Raw genomic sequence first — 21,359 nt, 5'->3', positions numbered from 1 at the left:
TTAAGCCACATCTCAGACCTCTTACAGAGCCACACAGAAGTTCTCACCGATGACAGCCTCCGATTAGTGGTGACGATAGTTAGGAATATGCAGGGGGGTGCCGGCCAAATATTTAAATCCGTTCTGTACAGCAGGGTAATTGAGCGGAGAAAAGCACACCTTATCGACTTACATTACGCGGGGGGTAATCTGTGTTTCGCCGGGAATGTGTACAGATTGCTAAATGAAGGTTGTACCGATGGGGAAATGTTACAGGGCACTAAACGAATGCACAAAGAGTTAGGTTTTCCAGAGAATCGGAAAATTAGTTTCTCAGACATTACCGCTTTTGAAAAACATTTAAAGGTGGTCATTAAAATTTTGTACCACGACCAGGGTGATTGGAAATATTTTACAACGGGGCCCACACCACCAAATTCTAAATTACTTTTTGTTCTACTGCATGAAGAGCATTTTTACGGGGTTTTAAATATTAAAGCTTTTGTGGGGGTGGCGTGTTTTTGCACTAACTGCCATGCGGCGTATAGCCACAAGAACGCACACGCTTGTAAGTGTTAAAACTTGTAAAACCTGTTTAGATCCCTAGTGTTGCGAAATTGATGCAGAAATTCAGAATTGCCCGGCCTGTAAGGTCTTTTGTCGTAGCTCTCAGTGTTTGGCAAGACACTTTCAGAATGCGGCGACGGGTGTTAGTAAGTGTGAGCGCAGGGCCTTTTGTGAGAAATGTGGGGTTTATAGCCTCGCAAGTCACAAATGTAAAGAGAAACTGTGCTCGCGTTGTAACAACGTGATCGACACCCCTGACACACATTTGTGCTACATACCACCAAAATTTCAAACAAGTACATTTTTTTCGACTTTGAATGCATGCAAGAAACGGGGACACACATACCAAATTACGTCCACGCCCTTCATATTAACAATAAACGAAGCTGGAAATTTGATGGTGAAACTTGTCTAAAGGATTCTGTGTGTAAATTTATCGATAGACGTTTCAAAAACCATACTTTCATATCGCACAATGGCAAGGGATATGACAATTATCTAGTGATCAGACAGTTGTTAGATGAAAAGATGGACGTTGAACTAATTAATCAGGGTGGTAAGATAATGAGTATGACCGTAAAAGCTCTGAACATCAGATTTATCGATTCTCTAAACTTTCTCCCTATGAAATTAAACAAACTGCCATCAGCCATGGGGTTCCTCAGGGGTAAGGGTCATTTTCCACACTTGATGAACACTTCAGAAAACCAAAATTATGTCAGGCCGATGCCGCCGCCAGAACTTTACGGTGTTAACTACATGCTGCCGAGTGAGAAAGCTGAGTTTTTGGTTTGGTATGAAGAATGCAAGGGAAGTGTGTTTAACTGACAGAGAGAGTTGAAACGCTACTGCCGGATGGATGTGGCAATTTCAAGAGAAGGCTGTGTCAGGTTCTGGGACGAGGTCATGACTACGACCAGACAGACACCCGTGACTGAGTCAGGGGCCGCCTGTGTTGTGTGCATCGACCCCTTTCAGTTTGTGACCATCGCTAGTGTCTGCATGGCCATGTTCAGACTTGTGTTTTTACAGGAAGAGACGATAGCGCTGCTACCCCATGACAATTACCACCTCCAGCAAAAACGATTCAGTGGCTTATGTAAATCGAACACACAGAGCACGTTTAAATCCAACACGCATTAACCACACCCGGGGAGTTCAAGGTTGGACCATATTTTCTGGATGGTTATGCTGTAATTGACGGAGTGCAGACAGCCTTTGAGTTCAACGGTTGTTTTTTCACGGTTGTAGTGTTTGTTATTGTGAAAATGATTTTAATCCGCTGACAAACACTACTTTAGGTTGGTTGTACAGAAAGACGATGGTGAAAATTAATTTTCTCAAAATGGTTTTAACGTGCGTGTTTTGTGGTAGCACAAGTTCAGAGACATGCTTGTTGAAAATGGACACTTGGGTAAATTTCTAACAGCAGCGCAGTTACCAGAGCCTCTGCAACCGTGCGATTCGCTTTTTGGGGGGAGAACAAATGCTATTTGTTTGCATTACACAGCGCAGCCCGGTGAAAAAATCCGTTACTATGATTTCACCAGTCTGTATCCGTTTGTGAACAGAACTAAAAAATACCCACTGGGGCATCCCCGAATAATTTCTAACAACTTTGGAGATTTAAAACGGTATTTCGGTTTAGCGAAGGTGAAAGTTTACCCACTCAGACGTTTGTACTTTCCAGTTCTTCCAACCAAAATTGACAAAAAAATGTTTTTCACACTGTGTCGTACGTGTGCTGAAACAAAACAGACCACTCCCTGCGAGCACAGTGATGAAGATCGCGCCTTGACTGGTGTCTGTTGCCCCCCTGAATTACAGATGGCCTTAGATCTGGGGTATAGAGTGAGTAAAATTTACTAAATTTGGCATTTCGAAAAGGCCTCACACAATCTTTTTTCCGACTACATCAAACTGCATCTGAAAGGGAAACAGGAAGCTTCGGGGTTTCCAGAGTGGTGTAGAGATGTCGCGAAACAACAAAGATATATCAGCGAATATTATGAAAAAGAGGGTGTCCGGCTGGACCCCGGCAACATTAAAAAGAATCCGGCCAAAAGACAGCTTTCAATAATTGCCTTGAACAGTTTGTGGGGCAAGTATGGGCAAAGAGACAATTTACCACAGACCACCATTGTGAGAAACCCAGATGAATTGTTCAGGTACTTATTTACGCCATATCATGAGGTGTCAGCCTACGAGTTTATTGATGAAAACACAGCCTGTGTTATGTGGAAACACCCTAAACACCACTATACAGGCCATTCAAACACTAACATTTTCATTGCTAGCTTTACAACAGCCTATGCCCGCTTGGAGTTATACAACCTGCTAACTGCTTTGCAAGGCCGCTGTCTGTACCACGACACAGATTCCATTATCTTTGTGAGCCGGGAGGGTGAGTGGAATCCGGAACTGGGTGACTATTTGGGTGAGCTGACCAGCGAAATCGATGCTGGACAACAAATCACCAAGTTTGTATCAACAGGACCCAAGTCGTACGGGTACAAGCTGTCTCTTGGGAAAGCCTGTTTAAAGATGAAAGGTATTACGCTCAATGTGAACAATTGTGAAAAAGGTAACTTTGAGAGTCTGTGGGACTTGGTTTTTGACTATGGCGTTAACCCTTAAGCAGAGTGCCGGGAATTTAAACACATTTCTATTCAACAGCCGATGATCGTGCGTGTTAAAAAGGATTGGCGCATTGAGACCCGGACCTTAAAGAAAACCCAGAAGGTGGTGTACGACAAGCGGGTGCTGCAAGAAAATTTGACATCGTTGCCCTACGGATATTAACACGATGGATGTCAGGTTAAAACACTCTTTTTCGTGCATTTTGTCCAGACCCTCGAATTGCGGTAAAAGTTATTTTATAAAACAGCTCTTGGAGAACGGTGATACCGTTATGACTCGTAAAACCGAAAACATAGTCTGGTGTTACAGCTGCTGGCAACCTCTATACACTGAGTTGCTTGTGAAATTTCCATACATTCAGTTTATAGAAGGACTACCAACGTCGTTTTCCGACGATCAGCTACTGCCACTGGATAGAGTAAATTTGATTATAGTTGATGATTTGATGGAGTCTGGGTGTGAAAATAATGAGACAGAAAAAGCTTTTACCAAATACGTACACCACAAAACAGCAAGCAGTTGTGGTCGGTAAGAAACCAAAAGGTTGGGATGTGTTCATGGAGGCTATGGCCGAAATCAACGTGCCGGGCACCTTGCTAACCAACGCTGGTAACCGAGAGCCACTTGAAAAACTCAAGGCTGCCCCGCTGGGGTGTGCAGCGTCTGTCAAAACTTTAAAACGACCGGTAGAGATGTCGACGCCCGACCCGGTCTCTAAGATAACCATAGAAAGGAGATGATCATTAATACCTAGAGCCACATGGTTGTCTTTGTAACATTTTTGCTCTCATCTGTGGGTATGTGTGTTTGTGTTAAATTATGTGAAATGTATATTAAAAAGCGTGCGCAATATAGTTAAAAATGTTTGTAATAAAATGGCTTGGATGTAACATGTATTAAAAAAGCTTGAGCAATATAACCTGATATAACCACAAATGTATAATAAAATATTTTATTGATTTTAATTCATATTTTGTGTTCTTTTTTAAATTATAACCACACAGACAATGAAATGGTTCGAAACATTTTAACCATGCGGTCATTCTGGATTGCATTCGTAGAATAAAGTTCTAAAATGTTTCTAAAAGATAAGCCTTTACATCTATGGTATAGAAAAAAGACTCAATGTACTGTAGTCCGCAGGTCACTGCAAAAGACTCTTGCAATTGTCTGTTGTTGTAAAATATGGAATTAGCATTTCTGTTTAAGAAATCAATAATGTTCTTGGGAAAGTAAAGGCTTCAGGTGAAAATCCGTAGGAATCGAAAACATTTTGCTCCCGTGTCATCAGGTAAGTAAATAGCCAGCCAGTGTTCACCGGGGCGGTCGTGTGGGTGAGTATTAGCTATTAAACTCAGTGGGCGCCGCGCCAGTCTCTCGCTCGGTAGGGCATCACTGGGGAACACGCCTAGTCTCTGGTGTAGCGGTCTCGGGTTAGAATGTCTTCCGGCTGTTTGGTGTTAATCTTTATGTGCAGGTTGTGTGGCCTCCTGTGCTTTTTAGCTGTAGTCATAAATGACTTGACGTCTCATATCAAGCTCTATCACGTTGTCGAACAGCACGTACACAACCATGTTAACTGTAGTGGGTAGCGGGAGCGCGAAGCGTATTTCAGCTCTCAGATTACCCGTTTTGATAAGTGAATAATGCCCTGTGCACTCGTCGTCGGGGCTGAGATTGAAAGCAAACAATGTGTAACCGTGTGCGTACTCCTCGTGGTCCACCAGAAGTGGTTTGTCTTTCAGACGCTTCCCGGATGTTTCCACCAGATTAAAATATTCATGGACGCAATGTCCATTCTGGAAGTCTGGTTGAAGTGGTTTAGTGGGGATTTGTTCACCGTCAGCGTAGAGAGCCAGAAAGTTAACGTTGTAGTGTTTAAAATTGAAGGGGTTTTGTGTAAAGCTGTCGCTGAATGCTGCATTGTCCACAAACCCCAAAATTACCACTTTGGGTAACTGCCCGAGAAAAGGTTTTCTTGGTTACACACACAGCTCCCTGCAGGCAGACTGAAGACTTTCATCTGTACGCGGTCTATGGGGTATTTAGCGTTGGCCGTCAGGAGTGCTTCAGCGTGTCCCAGTCTGACCCCAGGTGAGACTCTGACTCTTTTCACAAACAAAGATGCAGAGAGTACCCTCAGTTTGTGTTCTCGGACGTTGTTCATTAAGCAGAAATGTGACCCAGGAGCTCCAGTTTTCGGCTCACACAGGCTGCCGCATCAATGTCCCGACTGTCTGCTTCCGTTATTTTACAGGTCAAATAGAGCAGCGTGTTGTTTAAATCGAAATAATCTTCTCCGTTGCCTGCGATGTAGAACTCCAGAGGTGCATTTTCTGTTAGGGCCGTGAGGGTTGGAACGTCTATGTAAAAGCTTTCCTCGATGCTTGTTTGAGTAGGCGCTAATTGAAAAATGTCCAGCTCCGACTTTGCGCATTCTGCAGACCCACCGTGAACAAAAGCCATATTTAAAATATGTCTCGTTTCATATCTCGTTGATTGCGGTGTGTTACGGCCCTCTTCTTGGTCGACCTGAAGCTTTTATGAGATGACTGTCTTCTCCTAGCCGTTCTTTTATCAGGTTTCGGAGGCCCCCGACGGTGCGATGATGACGTCTGTCTTTTTCTCTTGACACCTCTGCGGATGTATGCTGGACCCGAACCTTTCTGCTGATGTGCAGCCACCTTAGACGTGACCACGCTTGTAACATTGCTGACCACGTCTTTGGCTATGTTTTTAGCCGCCAGTGCCATGTGCGGCTTAGCTATTTCAAACCCTCGTTAATCCATAGCCAGCCTGTTGTTTGTAGTAGTGTGTATACAAAGAAGGATCCCCGTAGCTCTTGATGACCGTCATCCTTTTAGATGTTTGTCGCTTTCACAGGTCTGAAATGCAGCTTGACGATGACCTTTCCAAATGCAAATGACACGTGCTTGTTTTGATCTGTCTTTATTTCAATAGTGATGTTGTTAAAATGATCGACGCTCCCCGGCACATAATGGGGTTTGTCGTACAATACTGTGACTAATTCACCATCCACGCCTCTGAAGGGCACACAACACAAAAGCGGTGCATAGACGTCGCCTATTAACTGGTGTTCTATGATATCGGTGTGTATATATACATGGTGTTAAATCCGCCAGTCATATCGACGGGGTGCGGTGATTTTACACTTCCGACACCCAATTTGAAACCCAACATCCTCGCCAGACGGTTATGCATATGTATAACAAACCGGTTATCACTAAGAATCTTTACCGACCGGCTAATGGGGTTGTATTTAAGACTTACAGCCGTTAACTTGGATTTTTCCGCATCCCTTGCTCATTTCATGCAAGAGCTGCTCGATGTTGCTGTAGTACCCACTCGGTAAGGTACATGTCAATATAGTCTTGAGCTCATCGCTGACGAACAGAAAAACTCTGTCTTCATCAAACGTGTTAAGCGTATTCGGACAGTGTAGCTCAACCAGGCCCACTTCCCAGCTCCTGTCCAGGTCAATCGCCTTTACCAGATGCTCTGTGAAGCACGCGCTGGTGTTCTTTGGAAACATCTTTGAGGATGAATTACTGGCCAGCGTAACATAGAAACTATTGGGGTTCATTTTTCACCACCCCTATATGTCTCGGACCTCGGAAGCCTTTACCCAACTATTGAATTTATTGCTCCAGCCGCGCCACTTTACCAAAAGCTTTTACCACGACCCCTGGCTGCTAAAATCGTTTGGATGCGGTAGACGTTCTCAACATCAGGGTTTATCTTCTGTAGCTCTTCTGCATAGAAGGAGCCCTTAATGTCGTCACCCGCGTAGTCCTGCAGTTTGTAATAGAGTCTCAGAGCCGAGGCCCGCTCTTTGACAATGAAACTTTCATCTGTGAAGGTCTGTTCATATCCCTTCTCAAACACTCCCTTTATTTTGGACACCCGCACGTGATCACCCACATTAAATGAAAACTTTGACTTTGAAGTGTTCGTCATAGACCGTTCTCCATACCTCAAGGGAATTGTCGGACATAACAGAAGCCGGGGTTCGTTTAATAGTTGTGTGGTAACTATGGTTATAAGAGTAAATAAGATCTGATAGGACGTCGATATATCGAAAGGTGTTTTTGTGTGTCAGGTACCTCCACATTTTTGTTTTAATAGTTCTGTTAAACCTCTCGACCACGCTAGCCTTCACATCGCTGGCCGTAACGAAATGTTCAATATTGTCACGTTTGAGAACATTTTGGAAGGTCCTGTTAAGAAATTCTTTACCCTCATCCGTTTGTAGCTTTTTAGGAGCATGCCCCTCTTGCAGTATATTTCGGAATATGTGCCCAACCCCTGAGCCGTTTTCTGAAGTAGAGGGGAATAGTGACATACAGTATATAAATTTTTTAGGGAGGCAGGAGTGTGGGTGTATGTGTTGTACATGATTGTTGCACTTTGTCAGCGGGCAGACAGGCCCCTTTTGATCGCCCGTGTGTTTTCCCTCCAGAAAGATATATAATATTTTTTTTAGGAAGGCAGGTGTGGTGTCGTGTGGTGTTTGTGTCCCTCCCGACAGAAAGCTGCCCCTTCCCTTTGCCCGCAGGTCCTGAAGGTCCTCTTTCGCTTGCAGCTCGCTCAGCACAGCCGCTGCTGGTGGGAGGGGCCTAAGCTAAGGATGCTAGTGCTCCCCACGGCTGCAGTCGTTGTCGGTCGTTGACAGAAGATCAAAGAGCAGGACCTCCGCCCTGACTGGCAGGCAGGCTGAGCCCAAAACAGAGCCCCCTGAGCCAGCTGGTCCTGAGGCTCACTGACCTGAGCCACACTGACACTAGCCAGCCTCAGGAGAGCACTGATTTCAAAGGGTTTTCAATTTGTGTTTGACTTACAGATCTATGTTAAAATCACCCCCCTACAATGTAGTGATAGATACACCTGAAGAAGGCTCCACGGCCAAAACTTTGTGTTTTCTTTCTTCTCTTTTTAGCATGGAATAAACCTTTTACGTGTTCTATTACAGACATTTACAGTACAAGGTGCTTTATTAGCATGGCCGATGGGTAAAATCAGAGTTGCCAAAGCAAATAAAAATAATAAAATTAACATGAAACAAAAAAATAAATAAAAGTAAAACAGACATTAGTAGTTCAGGTGGTGGTACACTGATTGTACCCATCTGTCATGCTAATACAGCACCTTGAATTGAATTGAGAGACAGAGTGAGAGCAAGAGAGACAGCAACACACTGGGGTCTATTCAGGTAGCTACACAGGGATAGGGTGGAAATTGGGTACAAGTATAATCCGGGCAATCTCACCAAACTTTACTGCTGTTTTGCAATGGGTCAGCGGTTATCCTAGTCCCCGCCCTGACCACTACTCCTGTCCTGCCCCTAGCCTGGCGCTCTTCAGCTGCAGCGCAAGGTGAATGTGCTTCAATATAATAGAGTGTCCCTTTTACCCCCATCTTGATTTAAATCGCAAACACGTTTTTAATAAAATGCTTTATTCACAATCTGACTCACATAACTCACATTCCTGAATGCCCCCCCGCTTAACAATTTTAGGAAGAACAAGAAACAGCCTGTTAATAAAATTGTTGCAATTTTGTTCTGTCAGTTCTTCCTCCCAGAACTTGTAAATCGCATTGATCGGTTCTTGCTTTGTGGTGGGTTTAGCCGTTTTCCGAATATAATCTTTTGGGGGAATGCCATACCATCTCTACTGGATTTAGATCTGGGGATTCAGCTGGAGTTTTCACCCAGTTCACTCCCTCTGCTACAAGCCTTGCCTTTGCTGCTGTATGTTTTAGTTTGTTGTTCTGAAAGAAACGGTGCCTTGATCCAAAGTGCTCCCTGATGTATGGGGCAGTAGTAAGTGGTCCCAGGCCTCTTCTAGAAATAGTCCCCCAAACATGAACCTTCAGTGGATATTTTGGTTTTGGCTTATTCATATCTGCCCTTTTATATGAAATTGATTGTATGAGGGAAGATCTTCAACCAACGGTCTCATAAGGCTGTCGAGAAAGTCCGAGATGTATTTAGTCAGACCATTGCATGCTGATACGATGGGGTGTCCAGTTTGTGGATTTTGGGGAGGAGGTAAAATTGAGATTCCTGGGGATGTTCAATGATGAGCTGGTTCGCCTCCTGGGGGAGTTCCTTACTGTTAATAAAGGAGATGATGGATACCACTTCCTTTTGGTAGTCAGTGGAAGAGTCCTGTTGGAGAAGGACATAGGCAGAAGTGTCGGTTAGTTGTCTATTTTTGAGACGGGATGCTTCACATGTCAATAACTCCACCAACAAATGACACGGAACCTTCAAACCACTGACATTTAAACCACTGCAATTTGTGAACATCTTGAATAAAGCTAATCCCAAGTGTAAACGAGTTCATAAAGCCAGAATTACTATCTCTATGGTCAGGTATTTCGCAGACGTATACTGTAAAGCTTTCAGTGCTTTGTGTATATTCCAATTGTAGTGGAGGAAGGGAGTGTGGGGACATGCTTAGTCTGCAATTGAATTGGGGCTCTATTATTTGAAAGCGTTTATCTTCCCTCTTTAGTTGATCTTTTGAAGCCTATGCATGCTGATGCAGCTCCTTTTGTGAATTCTTGGTTCTTGATTGAGAACCTGTAAGTGTCACAGAGGCAATTTCCAACTGGAATGAATTCCATCAAACATTTTGTAATATAGCTGGATAGTAGAGATCTAGTATAGGGCTTAAATTGAAGCTAACCCCTTGGGCAATACATGTAAACCAAGTTTCTAACATCTTACTGTGTCCACTCACCAGACAGAAATATCCAGAAGAAAAAGACAAAACAAGAGGAAACAGATTTTTCTTCTTCAAAGATCAATTTTTCACAATGTGTCCTGAAAAAAGATGAAAATGCTTGTAGATCTTGCCCCGTGTGTCTCCCAGCCTGGATACAAAATTGAGAAAAATAGAACAAATATAAAATTCAACATTTTTTGTAAAGACAGGACCTGGAATGGTATTGCTCACATACCTGGAAATTTAGTAAAAGTTATTGAAAAATAATAAAAAGCTCTAATAGCTATTTCAATTACTGTAGAAAGCCTCCAGAAACTGCTAGAGAGGATGAAGTGCAATTCATTGTTTTCAGGCAGTAGCAAAAATTCCTACGTTGGCCTAAGCTCCTACCTTCCCTTCTGGTTGAAAACAAAATGAATGACATCAATTTGACGCTGTTAGACCAGCTCTGTCAGAGTTTTCTTCCTTCTCCTGTGTCTTCCCTTCTCCTTCAGGTCAGTAGGTGTCGGTCCATTTTTGTTTTCAGGTTGGTACGTACAGTAGGTGTTGCTGCTGCTTGTGGGCGGGGCTATGCTAATGAGTTAACCGCCCCCATAGCTGTGGTCATTGTCAGGACATTGACAGATCAGGGCCATCACCAGTGCATCAGGCTGGCAGCAGGTAACAGCAGGAGTGGAGGCCAGGTGGCCACCTGCTGTAGGGAAGCCACCAGGTGTGCCTTTGCAGGGCTCCAGAGGTAACAGCCTATACTGCAGTCCACTAGCAGATGCATGCACCTCATTCCAGTGGCAAACTTAAGCAATATGTTTTATATCTGCTTGTTGTAGTTATTTTTGCTTGTGAGCTCTGGGATCTGGGCCTGGTTCAAATCTCTAGCCAGCAGAGAAATCTTATTCCTTTGGGTCCCTGAGCAATGCCTTTAACTGTTCCAGGGTTACTGTACAATGGCTGACCCTGTGCTCTGACACCAGCCATAAGATTATTTGTGTGTTTTATGGAGAGGAAGTTGGGGTATGTGAAAAGACACATTCCTACTGCAAGCAATTGTAAAGGGTAAATAATTGTTGTTTATAATCTAAAAAAAAAAAGAAAGCAAGTACTGGATGAAAATCAGCTGTGTATAATGGGTTTAGTAAAATAAGTATCTTTTTGGATGAAGTGCATTTCAGGACACTTGGTTTGGAGCAGGAGGATGTCTACTGTCTTCAGGATTTTCCAGGTAAAAAGTTCTTTGACCTTGCTTTGGTGTCTGCTGCTCAGTGTTCAACAATATCATAGCAAAAAAGCATGAACCTCTTTTTTTTTCATTGAGCCTTTATTTGCAAGAGAGGTTAGGCCTCTGACAGTACATCTGTTCAACCCGAATGTGTTGGAAAAAGATATCTTTTAAAAAGATTAGTTGATGTACAAGGAACTATATCATTTGTATTACCTGGGGCAGCTACTTGTGCAGGGACATCTTGCACTGCAGAGGTGTCCAGTAGATGTGGCACAATAGTTCACTTGGTACTGCCTGTGCAGAGGAAATGAAATGTGTGTATAAAGACTGTTTGCAGAGGGCAAAAGGTTTTTCAGTTGTAAGCAGCAGGCGCATTGGCAGACCACAGTCAGGCAAGGCCGTCTTGTCTGCACACTGCAATGCACGTTTCTGCAGCAGAGTAAAAAAAGATGTAGGTACCTGAAGGTTTTTGAGGGAGTGTGAAAATTTCCTCATTATATTGAGGAAATATAATGGAGTATAAGAAGAATGGAAGAAAGGTTTTAGGTTTGTTTGTGAGTGGGTAAAGAAAGATGGAGGTAAGAGATGTCTATATTGGATGATCTGCATATGATGATGAGGAATGAAAAAGTAGTCAATAAGAGGTGATTTTAACATTGAAAGTAAAGAACAGCAGTTTAACTACCTGAGGAGTTTGGATTTTTGTTTATTTTTTGCAGGAGATGAGGTTTTTACATGAAAGGGAGGATCAAGATGGAGCATAGGAGGGGCTTGCTCATCTGGAGTGGGGATTTTATTTGGGAATTTTGACCTGATAAATGGTGCCAGGTAGAGGCCCTGGAAGGGTGTTTAGCACAGATGTTTGCTATGGAAACGGATTTTCAGATTAGTGATCGTGTATGCTCCGGCTGTTGCGAGAGCAGACTTCTAAAAAGATTTATACTTGGTTTGTATTACTAATAAGTTGGTAATTTACAAAGGGAGACATTCATGTGGATTTAAGGGACAAGGATGATGCAGGAACAAGGCAACTTAGCGTTTCATTTGTGGCATTATTTTTTTTTTAGTTGACTGTGCTTTTAGAGCCGTGGGTGAGAAGGTCAGTGTTACTTGGAGAAATGCAAAGGGTGCTGCAAAGCGTCTGGATTATGCGTTTTTTTCCAAAGAGGTGAAGGCAGGAGGAGCTTTTCTGCTGGTCTGGTTCTCCAATCATGACATGGTAGAGGTCGATGTGCATCCACTTGGGAGAAAATATGGAACAGGTTATTGGAAGGTGAACCCTGAGATTTGAAGGAGACCAACTACATAGACCTCAAAGTCAGAGTTGAATAGCTGGTAGGCTAAGAGGAGGCAGCACATTACTGTCAAAGAATGGTGGGCAAACATGAAAAGGAGAATTAAGAGTGAAAGGAAGTGAAGAATTTTGCAGGACGAACTGAATACGTTGTATTTCCAATGTAATGAAGGCCTTCATATTGATATGAATATACAGTATTCCCAGCATTAAAAGCAAAATTGAGGTCCTTTTATTGGGGGGGGGCAAGGAATGTTTAATGTTTGCTTAGATTTCTTTCAGCAGAAGGGAACTTGCTCCACCTTCTTTTTTTCAGTCAAATAAAGCAAAAACAAAGGAGAAGGATGATGGAGGGGAGTTCAGAATAAGGACGGTGTTGTGGTCACGGAGAAGGGAATGTTAGAAGCAGCAACTGTTTTCTACCATAACCTTTTTTCTAGCAAAAAAGTAAAGTAGATAAAGAACTGAGGGAGTTTTCTGGAAAACATTACACAGAGATCCCAGAGGAGTACAAAAGCGACTTGAGAAACCTTTTCATTTAGAGGAGCTGAGAGCAGCTCTGACAGGAATAGTCAGGTAAAGTGCCGGGTATTGATGGGCTGTTTTTCACATTCCAGAATGCTCCCCCCGGCTCAACAATCTTAGGAAGAACATGAAACAGCCTGTTAATAAAATTGTTGCAATTTTGTTCTGTTAGTTCTTCCTCCAAGAACTATATATATATGGGCCAGCATGCTTTTTGACCACAACGTCCTCGAAGAATTCACGAACCATAATTCCTATGAAAATAAGTGTTCCCAGGCCTCTTCTAGATACACACCACCCCCCCCCCGACGTGAACCTTCACTGGATATTTTGGCTTAGGCTTGTTCACATATCTCCCCTTTTTGTAAAACGACATGGTTGAAAATGTTCCAGAGCCACTGTTGTTTCATCAGTGAAAAGTACATCATGAAATGCCTCTCCCTGTTCAATCCATTGGAGAGCTTGTTTGAGTCTTTTCTCTTTATTTTTTACCCTTATCATGGGGCATGTGTTGGTTTTTATATCTCCATCCAAGCCCTCTGCGCACTCTTATTATCGATGTCGGACTCACGCTCGCACTGAGGTCAGCCCACAGCCGTCTTTGAACTTGCACCGCTGATAGCTCACCATTTTCATCAGTCAGTCTGTCAAGGGCTTGCACAATAGGACTTAAAAAAAAGATCAACAGTTAGGTAGTTATAAAATGTGTGTAGTTTTATTTACATGTAATTAAGTATTTTTACAAACACATCGCCTCTAAATATAAACATCTCTGTGGATCAGCATCAGCTATGTTTGCCCAATCCTTCACCCTGGACATAGCACCTGTCCATCACAGGAGAGACAAACAGACACACACCAGGCCAGTTTTCCCATAATCCAATTAACATACCAGTTTGTTTTGGAGTGCGAGAGAGAATCATCACACATAAGGAGAAAAACCATGGGACCCAGAGAGAACATGCAAACTTCACACTCACAGGATGGCAGGAATTGAACTTAGGGCCCCAGTGCTGCAAGATAGCAATACTTTCGCCACCAATAGAAGTGGATGGATATTTTATCTTTCTAGTTCAGAGGTTTGCGTGCATAGTTTAATTTTAAAAAAGCCACTGAGACATCTGGTACTACTGTTGGATTTGTGAAAAAAAGCATACTAACAACCGTGCCATCCTATTCCTTAGTTAATACATCTTATTTTTATAAACAGTTAGATAGATAATACTTTATTAATCCCGTAGGGAAATTTGTGTTACAGCAGTCCAGCCCAAGACAAGCAAAACAGATATCAGAATAGTTATAAAACAAAAGACAAACAAAATAAATAAAAATAAATAAATACATAGGTGTGTGCAAAATGTGCTGATCATAGTCACTGTAAAATCAATAAAATATGTGCAAAATGTGCATAGGTTTATACAGACTGATTGTCCAAAAAGTACAATGGAATAAACATGCTGTCCATAGACGAGCAAATGAAAGGGTAGCAGTCCTAGCCTAGGGCAGTGTTATACACCCTGACAGCCGCCAGGAGGAAAGACCTGCGGAAACGTTCCTTTGAACACCGTAGCTGGAGCAGTCTGTTGCTAAAAGTGCTCTGCTGCCCGATAACAGTCCCATGAAGTGGATGAGAGGTGTTGTTCATGATGGCTGTGAGCTTGGTCAGCATTCTCCTCTCAGCCACCACCTCCATGGGGTCAAGGCTCATCCCCACCACAGTGCCAGCCTTCTTGATAAGTTTATTGAGCCTATTTGCATCTTTTATCATGATGCTGCTGCCCCAGCACACCACAGCATAGAAGATGGCCGCCGCCACCAATGATTCATAAAAAATGTGTAGCAGTGTTCCACACACACCAAAGGACCTGAGTCTCCTAAGAAAATAGAGTTGGCTCTGACCTTTCTTGTACAGGGCATCAGTGTTACCAGACCACTCCAGCTTATCATCCAGGTGTACCCCTAAGTACTTGTAGGCATGTACGCCCTCTATGTCCTCACCCTGGATGGAAACAGGGTTCAGCGGAGACTTATTCCTTCGAAAGTCAAAGATAATTTCTTTGGTCTTGCTGGTGTTAAGATGGAGATGGTTAAGATGACACCACTCCACAAAATTGGTAACCAAGCTCCTATATTACTCTTCCCTCCCCTCTCTAATACACCCCACAATTGCAGAGTCATCCGAAAACTTCTGCAGATGACATGTCTCAGAGTTGTACCTGAAGTCAGAGGTGTAAAAGGTGAACAGGAATGGAGCAAGGACAGTCCCCTGTGGAGCCCCAGTACTGCTAACAATCTGTTCAGACACACAGCTCTGTAGCTGTACATACTGTGGCCTGCAGGTCAGATAGTCTATAATCCAGGACAGCAGGGGAGTGTCCACCTGCGCCGCCATTAGCTTATCTCTCAGTAAAGGTGGATGGATGGTGTTAAAGGCACTGGAGAAGCCAAAGAACATAACTCTCACAATGCTCCGCGTCTTCTCCAGGTGAGAGTTAGCTCTGTGTAGCAGATAGATGACTGCATCCTCCACTCCCAGGTGTGACTGGTAGGCAAACTGCAGGGGGTCCAGTGCTGTACTCACAGGGGTTCTGAGGTGGTCCTGTACAAGCCTTTCCAGAGTTTTCATTAGGTGTGATGTAAGTGCCACTGGTCTGTAGTCATTCAAGACTTTAGGGTGCCCCTTTCTGGGTACTGGCACCAGGCAAGATGTCTTCCAGAGCATTGGAACCTTTTCTAATCTCAGGCTGAGGTTGAAGATGTACTGCAGCACTGAACCCAATTGGTCCGCACCCTTTAGCACCCTGGAGCTGACACTGTCAGGACCCGCTGCCTTCCTTGCATGGAGTCTCCTCAACTCCCTTCTGACCTGGTCAGCTGTGATGGATAGGCCGAGGAGGGCAGGGGAAGATGGAGTAGGAGTAGGAGGGATCACATGATGGGGTGACTGAGGACATGAAGAGGGTGTCTGGGGTGAAGGCTTGTGAGGTGAATGGACAGTGGACCCTGTATCGAATCTGTTGAAGAAAAGATACATCTCATTGGCCCTCTCCAGGCCTCCCTCACTCTGTTGGCTGCCAGACAGCTTGGATCCGGAGATCTTCCTCATGCCATTCCACACTTCTCTCACATTGCTCTCCCTCAGCCTGTCCTCCATTTTCCTCCCGTAAGCCACCTTGCTCTCCTTAACTCTCACCTTCAGCTCTTTCTGCACTCACTTCTGCTCCTCCTTGTCACCTGCCCGGAAAGCCCTCTTTTTCCTATTTAGGATGGCCTTCAGATCACTGGTGACCCAGGGTTTATTATTGGAGAAGCACTGCACTGTCAACACAGAAGTTTATGTAGTCAGTGATGCAGTGGGTAAGACCATCAATGTCATCTCCATAAGGCTCACAGAGTATCTCCCAGTCCTTTGTTTCAAATCAGTCCATCAGTGCATCATTAGCCTCAGCTGACCATCCCTTCACTGTCCTGGTGGTTACTGGTTGCTGTAGTACAAGAGGCTTGTACAGAGATAGCAGGTGAACAATGTTGTGGTCAGATCTGCCAAGGGGGGGGAGTAATGTGGAGCTGTAGGCATTCTTGACATTAGCATACAGCAAGTCCAAAGTCTTGTTATCTCTAGTAGGGCATTTAACAAACTGACTAAAAGTAGGCAGGGTAGAGGAGAGCGAAACATCCAGCACCGCAAACTGCTCCAGCTACACGCCGGGCTTCTACCGGCGGAACTCGACCAGCAACTTGGACTCGCTGGCCAACAGTAACAAGTATCCGGTAACTCCATACAGCAACCTCAAGGACAGCACATCAAGCAGCAGCAGCAGCACCACTACTACTGCCATTATGAACAAAGAAAACAAGTTCAGAGACCGAACTTACAGCGAGAATGGGGAGCGCAGCCAGCACATCCAGGTCACGCAGCAGAAACCCGGCTCTCAGATCAACTCCACCCGCTACAAAACGTGAAGGCCCTTTGAAGAGAACGGGGTGTGCAAGTACGGGGAGAAGTGGGAATTTGCCCATGGATATCACGAACTGAGGAGTTTGTCCCGTCATCCAAAGTACAAAACCGAGCCCTGCTGCACATTTCACACCATTGGCTTCTGCCCCTATGGCCCTCGCTGTCATTTCATACACAACGCCCACGAGAGGAGGCCGGCGCCCAGTAACGCAACAGTAACCTGCAGAGCGACCCCAAGCCCCCCAGGGAGTTGTGCGGGTTCCATCAAAGGGCCATCATGCAGCAGCATGCCTCTTACAGTCAGAGGGACAGACCAAAGCTGCACCACAGCCTGAGCTTCTCGGGCTTCTCCAGTCACCACGGACTAGAGTTGCCTTTGCTGGAGAGCCCTACGTCCTGCACCCCCCCGCCTTCTTCCATCTCGTCCTCCTGCTCCTCTAACCTCTACGAGGACGTGCTCTCGCCCACCTCCATGTCTTGAGTGAACAGTGCCTTCTCTTTCCCGGGTCAGGAGCTGAAAACCCTCCTTGCTCCCCTGGCAATCCATACCCAGCAGTATGCCAACCCGTCTAACAGTGCTTACAATGTAAAAATATATTTTTACAAGATGCGGGGAAAAGTGCAACAATTACAGTGTTAAATTGAATATTATTGATTACTAATAGTTTGTTAACACCTAACTTTCTTAATTAGATGTATTTCAAACAATGAACTAAGTGTAACGTAGCATTCAGAAATACAATCGAGAACAGTTTTGTGGTGACTGTATAGATGAAAGTTTTCTAAAATGTCTAACAAAATTAAAGACTTTGTGGAGAGAGAGAGAGCACACTACACACTACACGACACAGAAATCAAGTTCCTGGTCTACGCAGATGACCTGGTCCTGGTGTCGCCCACAGAACAGGGGCTGCAGCAGAACCTGGCACTGCTAGAGCAGTACTGTCAGACCTGGGCGCTGATAGTCAATCTGGACAAGATCAGAAAGAAAGAAGAAGAAAGCCAGACCTCAGGAAAAAGGTACAAATTCACACTCAACAACAACACATTGGAGCACACATCCAGCTACACATATCTCGGTCTCACCATCAGCTCATCTGGAAGTTTTGACCTGGCAGTGAAGGCACTGAGAGAGAAGGCACTCAGGGCATTCTACGCAATAAGGAGGCTCTTCAACATCAACCCACCAACAAGAATCTGGCTCCAAATATTTCAAATTGTAATCCAACCCATTGCCCTATATGGCAGTGAAGTGTGGGGTACCCTCACAGTCCAGGAGTACCAGGATTACACTCAATGGGACAAACACCCCACAGAAACTCTGCTCATGGAGATCTGTAGAAACATCCTGCATGTGCAGAGAAAAACACCTAACAATGGGTGCAGGGCCGAATTAGACCAGTACCCATTATTGATAAACATACAGAAGAGAGTATTAAAGTATTGGCTACACCTAAAAAACAGCGATGCTGAGCCCAAAACAGAGCCCCCTAAGCTCAGGACAACAGTGCTAGAGCACCACAACTCAGACTCAAGCACATCACAGCACAGATCAAACAGCAATATCTCACACACTGGGACACACACACATAAACACAACATAAACTGGAATGCTACAGAACCCTAAACAGACAATACGCACTAGCCGAACATTTGACCAAGATAAGAAACAGCAAAAAGAAACAGACCCTGACGAAGTACAGGCTCACTGACCACAGCCTGGCCATAAAAACTGAGCGACACAGGCAGACCTGGCTGCCCAGAGAGGACAGGCTGTGCTCCCACTGCCAGCGGGGAGAAATAGAGACAGGGGTGCACTTCCTACTGCACTGTGACAGATACTCTGGGATTAGAGAAACATTCTTCCGTAATTTCAGAAATCTAGTCCCAGAGTTCCCCACACCTGCCAGAATCACAACAGGTCCCAATACAACTGGGAGAGGGAGGAGGGAACTCAATTGAACTGGCAGCCCAGTATGTGATCTCCTGTCATAGCCTGAGGAACAGTGAGTCTGTCATCCCAATAATACTCCATCTGTCTACAGTATATGGCTCAGTATACAGTATATGGTGCGTAGTTGCATACGGTACAGGTTTGTAACGTGCATTTTGAATGGCTGCATCTGTAGAGCCATATAGGCAAGAAAAATGTGAAGATAACATTGAAATATTATTTTTCCTAAATATCCTTCCTTTTTTTATTAAGAAATATTGATACAAAATCTTCAAGGCAGTACAAAAAATATAGACATTCCAATCACAAAATAGACATATGCAATCCCATCACTTTTGCGAAATTCTGATACAACACATAGACTCAGCAATAAAACTTAGAAATGACAGGTAACAGGAAACCAATCAAGGTTTACATTTTACAGGCCATAAAGACAGATACAGCTCTTCCACGGCATTCTGTAGTCTTGTACAGGGCAGAGTATGCCTTAAACAATAAGCATCAGTCTGAGCTGGTGAGCCTATGGCATTGCGGACCAGCGGCTAAGCCAGTCTTGTCCCGGCCAAGAGTTCACCTTCCAAAAGGCTCTCACTTCCTCTGCACTGGAGGTTCTCTGTTGAAGTAGCAGATAGTCCCGAAGATACTGTGCTGCGGTTTACAGTACAGACAAAGAGGAAGGCATCACTCCTTTCCTTTTTTTGATGTTGCGCCTTCACCATATCACCACTCGAACACAGCAGATCGCCTTCCAGGCTCTGCTCTCGTTTTTTCTTGGAAGCGCTCCCAGGCCCTGGCCGTACAGCACGGCCTGGGCCGACAGCCCAGTGTCTGCTAGGAAACAAGCCATCCAGCTGGCCGTTCTCCTCCATATCTGTTTTGCCATTACCTTGCCCTAATGTGTTATATGTTCAACCTTTGTGTTCTTTTGTACCCTGTTCCTGTTGATTACTCTTGTTTTCCATTATCTGTATTCCTAGTTCACTTGTTTTTGTGTGAACTGTTGTGTATAAGGTTACTTTAGGTTGTTGGGTACATTCTACACACTTAGTTGATTTTGTATTAGTACGCTAGTTTAGTACGGGTGAGTGCCGTTTGTTTTGTATGGTTTTGGGTAGTCAGTGGAGGTTAACTAGGGTGTTGAAGACGCCGAAGACCGTGTGTTTCTGTTTTTCTTTTGTAGTCAGGTTAGCTTTCCCCCACCTTCCTAGCCAGCTCCATTTTGTTTGTTATTTTCTTTGGCACCACTCTAGTTCCTTACCCCGTGTGTTACCGTGTTTTACCAGTCGCTTATTCAATTTAAAATAATCACTTTTGCACCCACTTTTGTTATCACACTTCCTAATCCCTCACCAGAACCCACCTGCTTCCAAAAGAATTATCCTAAATGTTACACCCCTTCACCCCTAGACACGTGGGGTCGTAACATTACTGGGGGCTCGTCTGGGATCGACAGCTGGCTGAGAATGGGCAGCCTGCGGCCGAAGCTCTCGAAGACCGGGGTGTCCCAGCCACTGAGGCTCCTGGCCAAGCTGCCCCTGCCCCCCTTGTGGTCGGACAGGGAGGTGGCCTCGAGCCCGGGGCCAGGCTGGCAAATGGGGGCTGGCACGGGAACCCGTCGTCGAACTATGCGGAGCCGCAGCCTGCCACGCGGAAGGCGTCGGCGGAGGGCAGGAAGTGCAGGCCCAGGTCCGGGCCCAGGTCGCTGAAGACGGGGAAGACCTCGTGTTCCGGGAAGGTGGGGGAGAGCAGCTCGGGGACCCCGCACGACCCGGGAGGAGAGGCAGAGCTCCCCCTGGGCAGGAGGGCAGGAGTCTCGTGGGGCTGGAACGCGGAGGGGAACCCGGCTTAGAAGTTACAAAAAAATTGACAGCGGTTTGCCATACCTATTGACAACTCAGCACACAGCATTAATTTTCCTTTCCATCTCTCGCCGTTTTTCTGTTTACATGCAACACAATATTCTTTTAAAATGCTTGACTTATCATAATAGAAACATGGCACACTCACTAGTCAACCAAACCAACAGCCACCCCCCCTCCAAATTAAAATGACTCACGTGCCTGCAAACTGACTGAAAATTAGGGTTTGGTTTCACAGAGAGCAATCTTATCTCTGCTGCGTCACTGCAGCAAGAAAGAAGCACAACAAAAAATAACCACTGTAGCATCCTCTGACGAGGCACCAGTAAAAGTAGGGGTTATGCTTAACTGGGACAATTATTAATTGTAGCAGTAAGTCACAAAATGATTCTTTTGATGGTATTAGAATCCAACCTTGAGGGATAACTCAAACAACGCACACACACGGGTACTAATACACGAAAATACATTTATAAATACATAAAATGTGCATATAAACATAACAGATCTTATCGTGAGGGTTAGCAGAATACAACAGGTATATTCATTCAGTCATGAAGAGTAACAAATACGAAGAGGGACATACGTTCAGTATATCATTCATTTAGACCG

General features: G+C 44.6%; 1 pseudogene; it reads left to right on the top strand.

The window, feature by feature from the left end:
• The first annotated feature begins 3,752 nt into the window (after window positions 1-3,752).
• On the top strand, window positions 3,753-20,737 carry LOC148647676 (mRNA decay activator protein ZFP36L2 pseudogene; annotated as a pseudogene).
• The last annotated feature ends 622 nt before the right edge of the window (window positions 20,738-21,359 follow it).

This window comes from Lepisosteus platostomus, chromosome 15 (assembly GCF_059453375.1).
Source record: "Lepisosteus platostomus isolate fLepPlt1 chromosome 15, fLepPlt1.hap1, whole genome shotgun sequence".
NCBI classification, from domain to species: domain Eukaryota; kingdom Metazoa; phylum Chordata; class Actinopteri; order Semionotiformes; family Lepisosteidae; genus Lepisosteus; species Lepisosteus platostomus.
Note: the sequence above shows the minus strand (reverse complement) of the source record. Positions and strands in the feature narration are given on the sequence as shown.